Raw genomic sequence first — 7022 nt, 5'->3', positions numbered from 1 at the left:
GCAATGAATGTGAATGGGCCCACACACACACACACACACACACACACATATCTATTTACCATGCCTGACAAAAATGCATAACTTTAGGCTTAACAACACCTTTCAACAGTTTCCACACTTCCATAAAAGGAACACTGCACAGTGTCCTGATAAATTCTGAGTAATTGTGGATGAATGGGCTTAGCTCAGAGAATCCAAATTTACTAATGCATGTAGACAACCACACATTTGACTTTCATCAAAGCACACACCCACCAGGCCACTCATTCAGAAAACAATCAACAACTAAGAGAAAGGAAAAGCCTCATTGTTTTTCTCATTCTTTGTGAGACCCTTTCCGTAGCAATGGAGACCCCACCTCTGATATAGATGGAGGAGGGAAATCAGCCTCCAATGGATTTATCAGTATTCTCTCCATGCATTTTTGAAAATGTCGGTTGTACAACTTCCCATGTGCACATGGAGAAAACAAGTGTGAGTCAGGAGAAAAAGCAAGCTTACATGCTCTTGAGAAAGATGGAAGTCAGCTGGCTGGGCACCAGATGGAAACACACACACACACACACACACACACACACACACACACAACCCCCTACTCCTTTTAGAAGGAGCCTTGTCTCCACGGTGACTGAAGACAAAAAAGAGGCCCGGCACAGCTGGTTTTTAGCAACCAAGAGAAAGAGAGGGGGGGGGGGGCAGTGAATGAGTGTTCAGATGTACAGACGGGACAGAGGGTGAGGGGGAGTGGGAGTCAGCGTAAGCAGCAGTAAAAGAGTCGATTTGGGATTTGTGGTTGGAGGCTGTGGAGGAGAGGGAGGGAGGGAGGGAGGGAGGGTGAAAGAGGAGGAGAGGGAGGAGGTACACAAACTCCCTGAGAACAGGAGTTAGTAAGGGGGAGAAAGTGGACACACACCGCAGGGGCAACAGTTGCTGTAGGCCTACAGTACAGAAACGGCTGCTGATACGCCGAGTCAAATTATCTCACACAACACCTATAGCGCTGGTCTCTCAGTCTGAACTTGAGCAGGCTCATTAGAGGAAGAGCTGTAGACAAGGAGGCAAACAAGCGTCAGAAAATCATATGAGAGCAGTGAGAAGAGGGGGAGGGTGAAAACAAGAAGCCGGAGTAGTGGTCTGTGAAACATCGTGGGGACGGTTTTGTGTACAGCTGAATTTGGTTCTCCTTGCAAAGACGAATTAACAAGTGGAAACAGTGACACAAATAAGTGGAGCACACATTCACGGCAGAGGTAAGAACCTGTTTTTTTTGTTTTTTCTACTTTTCATATGTTACTTGTCAACTTTTTTTAAATTCAAAGGCAGTTGTAATTTTCAGCAAGTAAAGAAAAACATCTAAGGTGAGAGAGAGAGAGAGAGAGAGAGAGAGAGAGAGAGAGAGAGAGAGAGAGAGAGAAGCTGGTTTTCAGTGACAAACTTATTTACAATACCATAACATCCAAGATTCAACACAAAGACATTATTGTCTTCTTCATTACAGTAAGATTTCTGCAGCATGAGGTATTTTGGTATTTGACCATGTTCTGCTAACGATTCAACCTGGTGTGGGAGTGCAGTGGAAGGTAACAACAAGTGGAGATTGGAGAGCAGAGAGGGCCAGCTGCCGAGGTCAGACATTCTTCAAGACTCTCAACCCTGACAGGCGGTTGAGATTTTTCCAGAAAACCAAACATGAATCTACACACCCAGGAGGTGTAAACAGTATGCATATATAGCAATATGAATGCACTTTGAAGGTAAAACATTGGAAATTGATTTCTGGAATCAAATTGAGCAACTAGCCAGTGGACATAGTATTTCTGCACTGATGTCAGGAAACGTTTCCTCCTGAAAGAGCTGCAGACTGTACGCAGTATGCCAACCACAAAAGTGAACAACAAAAAACCTCTTTAATCAATGTATGGCAGACGTCTGGTGTCACACATACACTTCCTGAACAAATAGATAACATCAAGAACAGATAGAATAAGTAACCCATCTTTTTTTGTTATGGTTGTTCATTTTGTATTACTTTCTGGAAATGTTTTGAAAATGATATAGTATTTCAAACATCACATACAATTACAACTGAAGGGAAAAATATTATTACATATTTTGAATGTAAAGATAAGAATTTATGTAGTATTGAAAATCTCTTTATTTGATTAGGCAAGTTCCATATTCATAAAGCAACATTTTCCACATCAACACCATGTTTTAAATGATTCCAAATTGAAATTGACATATACTTTGAGTCTCTTAAATTGGTCACAAATAAGAAAGGTATTTTAATAAGTGATATATACTCAAATGTATTTAATTAAGAACTCCTACTGTCATTATTATTAATGCAGTTTGCAAGTCTGTCACTTCTGTACTTCTGTTTCTTTTTTTTATTACTTTCTTATTTACTTTCCTATTGTTATTTGCATTATGTTTACAGACTGTGATAACTGATTATTTATAATTTGAATTCTAAAAAATATATACAAAAAAACATAACATCAAGAATATCTAAATACTATTTTTTTGTTTAATAATAGTAGACCTACTTGATTTACTGTATGTCTATATTGCTCTTGATTTATCATTGAGAAAAGTAACATTTTGAGCCTTGTGAAGATTCAACACAAAGACATTATTGTCTTCTTCATTACAGTAAGATTTCTGCAGCATGTGGTATTTTGGTATTTGACCATGTTCTGCTAACGATTCAACCTGGTGTGGGAGTGCAGTGGAAGGTAACAACAAGTGGAGATTGGAGAGCAGAGAGGGCCAGCTGCCGAGGTCAGACATTCTTCAAGACTCTCAACTCTGACAGGCGGTTGAGATTTTTCCAGAAAACCAAACATGAATCTACACACCCAGGAGGTGTAAACAGTATGCATATATAGCAATATGAATGCACTTTGAAGGTAAAACATTGGAAATTGATTTCTGGAATCAAATTGAGCAACTAGCCAGTGGACATAGTATTTCTGCACTGATGTCAGGAAACGTTTCCTCCTGAAAGAGCTGCAGACTGTACGCAGTATGCCAACCACAAAAGTGAACAACAAAAAACCTCTTTAATCAATGTATGGCAGACGTCTGGTGTCACACATACACTTCCTGAACAAATAGATAACATCAAGAACAGATAGAATAAGTAACCCATCTTTTTTTGTTATGGTTGTTCATTTATTAAGGTATTTTAATAAGTGATATATACTCAAATGTATTTAATTAAGAACTCCTACTGTCATTATTATTAATGCAGTTTGCAAGTCTGTCACTTCTGTACTTCTGTTTCTTTTTTTTGATTACTTTCTTATTTACTTTCCTATTGTTATTTGCACTTAAGTATGTATATTTTTATGTTTACAGACTGTGATAACTGATTATTTATAATTTGAATTCTAAAAAATATATACAAAAAAACATAACATCAAGAACCGCAAATTATCTAAATACTATTTTTTTGTTTAATAATAGTAGACATACTTGATTTACTGTATGTCTATATTGCTCTTGATTTATCATTGAGAAAAGTAACATTTTGAGCCTCGTGAAACATATTCATTCATATTCAGCTGTTGCCTAGCAACGCAAGTGCCAGGAATTCTGAGGTACAGTTACTAACGCTAGTTATTGTTGCTGATATTTAAAAGTTACATCAAAATAAGCTACTTGAGCCAACGAACAAATGATAATTTTAGTGTAACATGGCATGTTGTTCACAAGTGTCCAGTGGTATGATGCCCGCTTTTCTCCGGGTGAGCAAGACCTGAACGTGAAAGCTTGCTAGCTGGTAAGATAGACACGACTAGCTTTATACGCTAACTAGCTTAAACTAAATGTACTTGCGTTGCTTATTTTTCCATAGCCGTTATATGTAATTAAGAACTGTCTATTTTGATGAACCGACATCTTGGTAAGTTAGTTTATATTCCACATAACTAATTTAAATGAGTTAGTAGTTTAACAAACTCCTGCTAAGCGTTAACTAGCTAGTTTTACACAGTAAAAGTAACGTTAGCAGTAACGTAGCTAACTGCCGTCTCAACCCTTGATTCTGGTGGCGTTCACATGACTTGGTGTGTTCAAGCTGCCTTTGAATCACATTTAAATCGACTTGATTTTACTGTAATATAAATATTATATAGTAGCTTGACTTATATGAGCTATGGACTGTTAATAATAAAGATAAGGTTTATATTTTTTTTTAAACAAACTAGTTAAAAGAAAAGTTAAAAGAGCACATTGTGTTGGTAGTTATCTTCACTGCTGCTGTAGCTAGCTAATTACTGCTCTCTTTCTTTGTAGGGGGTATAGTAAGTATAACTCAGTGTTGGTATGACCATAACAGTCTATTAATTTGATCCTTGTTCCATTTTATTTGTAAGTTGTAAAGTAATATCGCTAAGTAAAAAAGAAATACAAGATTTTAAATAGTAGTCACAATATATGAAACACTCAATGACTCATGAATCAAATTAGTGTGTATCATTACAGCACACACACTCACATTTATTCAGAGTTGATCTCTGATGACTTCAGTGTCCTGTTATGTTGCCATTTCACAGCCATGTGTCCGTATTTCTTGTGCAGCCTGTCTAGTATCGGCCCCACCTCACCCACACACAGCTGCTCCAGTGAGGATGACAGGCCTCAGTCTTGAAATGCCAGGCCTGAAATAGTCTGCTTTGTTTATAATTAAAACTGAACATGTAGGCCGGTGCCTTCTGTGTGTGTGGATTCAAATGTAACCAGGCTGGAGCAGGAAGTCACACCCAATTTGGACACGTGGTGTATCCACACACACATACAAACACTGGAAGTTCATCAGTGGGCTGATAAGGGGTGCCGATATATAATGAGTGAGTACTCCCAAAGCACATAGAGTATTTAGGGATAAAGGGCATGCCCGCTAGGCCTTGAGGGGTAATTGCAGGGTGGAGGTATAAAATTGCAGTAGTGAAGGGTGGAGCTGAGGATGAAAATAACTTCTACATTTATACATTCAGAGCATCTTTTCCCCAGAAAGTGAGACATACGTCCATTCACTGTACCGTCTTGTTTCCTTTAGGTGTAGCTGTGTGAGCTCTGTAAAGGCCTGTTTGCCTCCCTGAAAGCCAAACCTGAGGCATTTGTTTTCCTATCTCTGTGTGGGACCTGCATCCGAGAGTCAGCATGGTTAATCATGAGGTGGTGGATATTCTTCAGAAGGTGTTGATCAAACTGCAGAATCTCCCACATGCCACTCCTCTGGAGCTGGGAGCCTTCTTGGTGCTCATCCTGTTTGTTGGTGAGTTTCATCTGTTAGCTACAGTATATGACACTGATGCATTTGAATAATGTTCACTGAAAGAAGTGTAAAACACTGCAGGTTCATTTGATAATGTTGGATTGGTCACTCGTTTCATATTACGCATAGTTGACCCATGGTTCATATACAATTATAGCTAAATGCAGATTTAAATATGATACAAAACTCTTCCCTCAGCATGTGCTAACCCAACTCCTCCCCCACCCTGTGTCTTCTGTCCTGTGTCTCCTTTTAGCCACGTTTCTCTTGTTGGTTGTGCTGTCCTGCTTCCACTGCTGCTGCTGTGGAAAGTCAAAATACCAGGCCACCAGAGTACAGCCTGTCTAAGGATGAGACAGAGAACACACTCCGTCCTTCCTTCCATCCTTCATGTAATCACCCACACACACACCGTTACATAACCGGAAATGCGCCTTTTCAGAGTCATTGATTTCTTGGAGGAAATCATACAAATAAAATTCATCAACTCAAGGATGGGGACTTATTTGCATAATATTTCCAGTTTTGGGACAAAGACTGGATGTACATTCCAGAGAGAGAGAGAGAGAGAGAGAGACATGCCACTGGAATCCATATAAATCAGAAGAGTGGCACGACTCATCAAGATTCATTTCAGACCAGTACAATGCAACACTGTGTGGCAGCCTTGTACAACAACAAAAACCTAACAGTGGAGCAAGGGATTTAAAAAAGGAAGAGTAAGAAAGCTGATTTGTGTTTGAATGTCACCATGACTCCGTTATTAGAATAAACTGGTTTGGTATCCTGTTGATATTCATCAAGGATATGAAAAACAACATGGAATATGTACAGACATTTTAACTTGCGTTTGTGTAGAAACTATCCAGTGTAAAAAGACAGTGCGCCCTCTGCTGGCTCAGTGAAGAGTGTCTCTTTTATTTTTGCTAATTGTGCCAATGGAAAAAAATAGCTTTTTATTGTTTGACATACAGTTACAAATTATTCTTGTTATATCGTTACATAGTGTTTTTTTTGTCCTTTTTACCGAGGCATTGCCATATTGCATTTGTTGATGTAACTGAAATGTAATAAATGTTCAATATATATCAAAATCAAATATAATACTGACTTGTTTTTTTTTTGTACAGGATCGAATGTAAAGATTTAACAATCTGTTAATCTGTTAAAGCATGGTATGATCCCATCTTCTAAATTTATGCAGTATTTACATGATTTTATTTCAATAATTGCCTCCACTTTACATCAAAATAAGCTCTGGTATAAATCCCACCAGAAAAACACTCGCCATTGTATGCATACCTTATCATCACAGATCTCTCTTTTGCCTCCACCAGTCAATATTTTAAGTAAACATTAACCAGGGGCAGTTTGCTTTTACTTTGCCCTGCCCACACAGAGCAACTGAAAGTGTTACCTGAAAGCAGAATTGTTGCCATTGGAGTTTTACAGAATGCCTTGCACAAACTGATGGTAAACGGTGGTGTTTTGGCTATGTTAAAATAGCTCCAGGGCTGCGTGGGGATCAGAACAGTAGCTGAAACCATTTGTTCTCACACAATATATCCACGCACTGTTAGGAGTCACTGAGCCGTGAGAGGATCGTTTAGTGGAACATGGCCGTGGAGAGGTGAGTTTCCGAACAGAAATGTGTCGGGTGACAATACTGTTTAACAACAGCAGATTTCAACATAGCATGCTGATAACATTTTTTTTTTTTATTGTTTTATAGCTGTTT

General features: G+C 38.6%; 1 long non-coding RNA gene across 2 annotated transcripts; it reads left to right on the top strand.

Moving 5' to 3' along the window:
- Positions 1-851: 851 nt before the first annotated feature.
- Positions 852-6383, top strand: LOC114548722 (uncharacterized). Of its 2 annotated transcripts, none has more exons than XR_003691396.1 (3): positions 852-1250; positions 5066-5284; positions 5541-6383. It is a non-coding gene; the product is annotated as an uncharacterized LOC114548722 (long non-coding RNA). The 2 variants fall into 2 exon arrangements; XR_003691397.1 differs by lacking the exon at positions 852-1250 and adding an exon at positions 3612-3787.
- The last annotated feature ends 639 nt before the right edge of the window (positions 6384-7022 follow it).

This window comes from Perca flavescens, chromosome 21 (assembly GCF_004354835.1).
Source record: "Perca flavescens isolate YP-PL-M2 chromosome 21, PFLA_1.0, whole genome shotgun sequence".
NCBI lineage: Eukaryota > Metazoa > Chordata > Actinopteri > Perciformes > Percidae > Perca > Perca flavescens.
The sequence above is the reverse complement of the archived record's forward strand: the minus strand, read 5'-3'. Positions and strand labels throughout refer to the sequence as shown.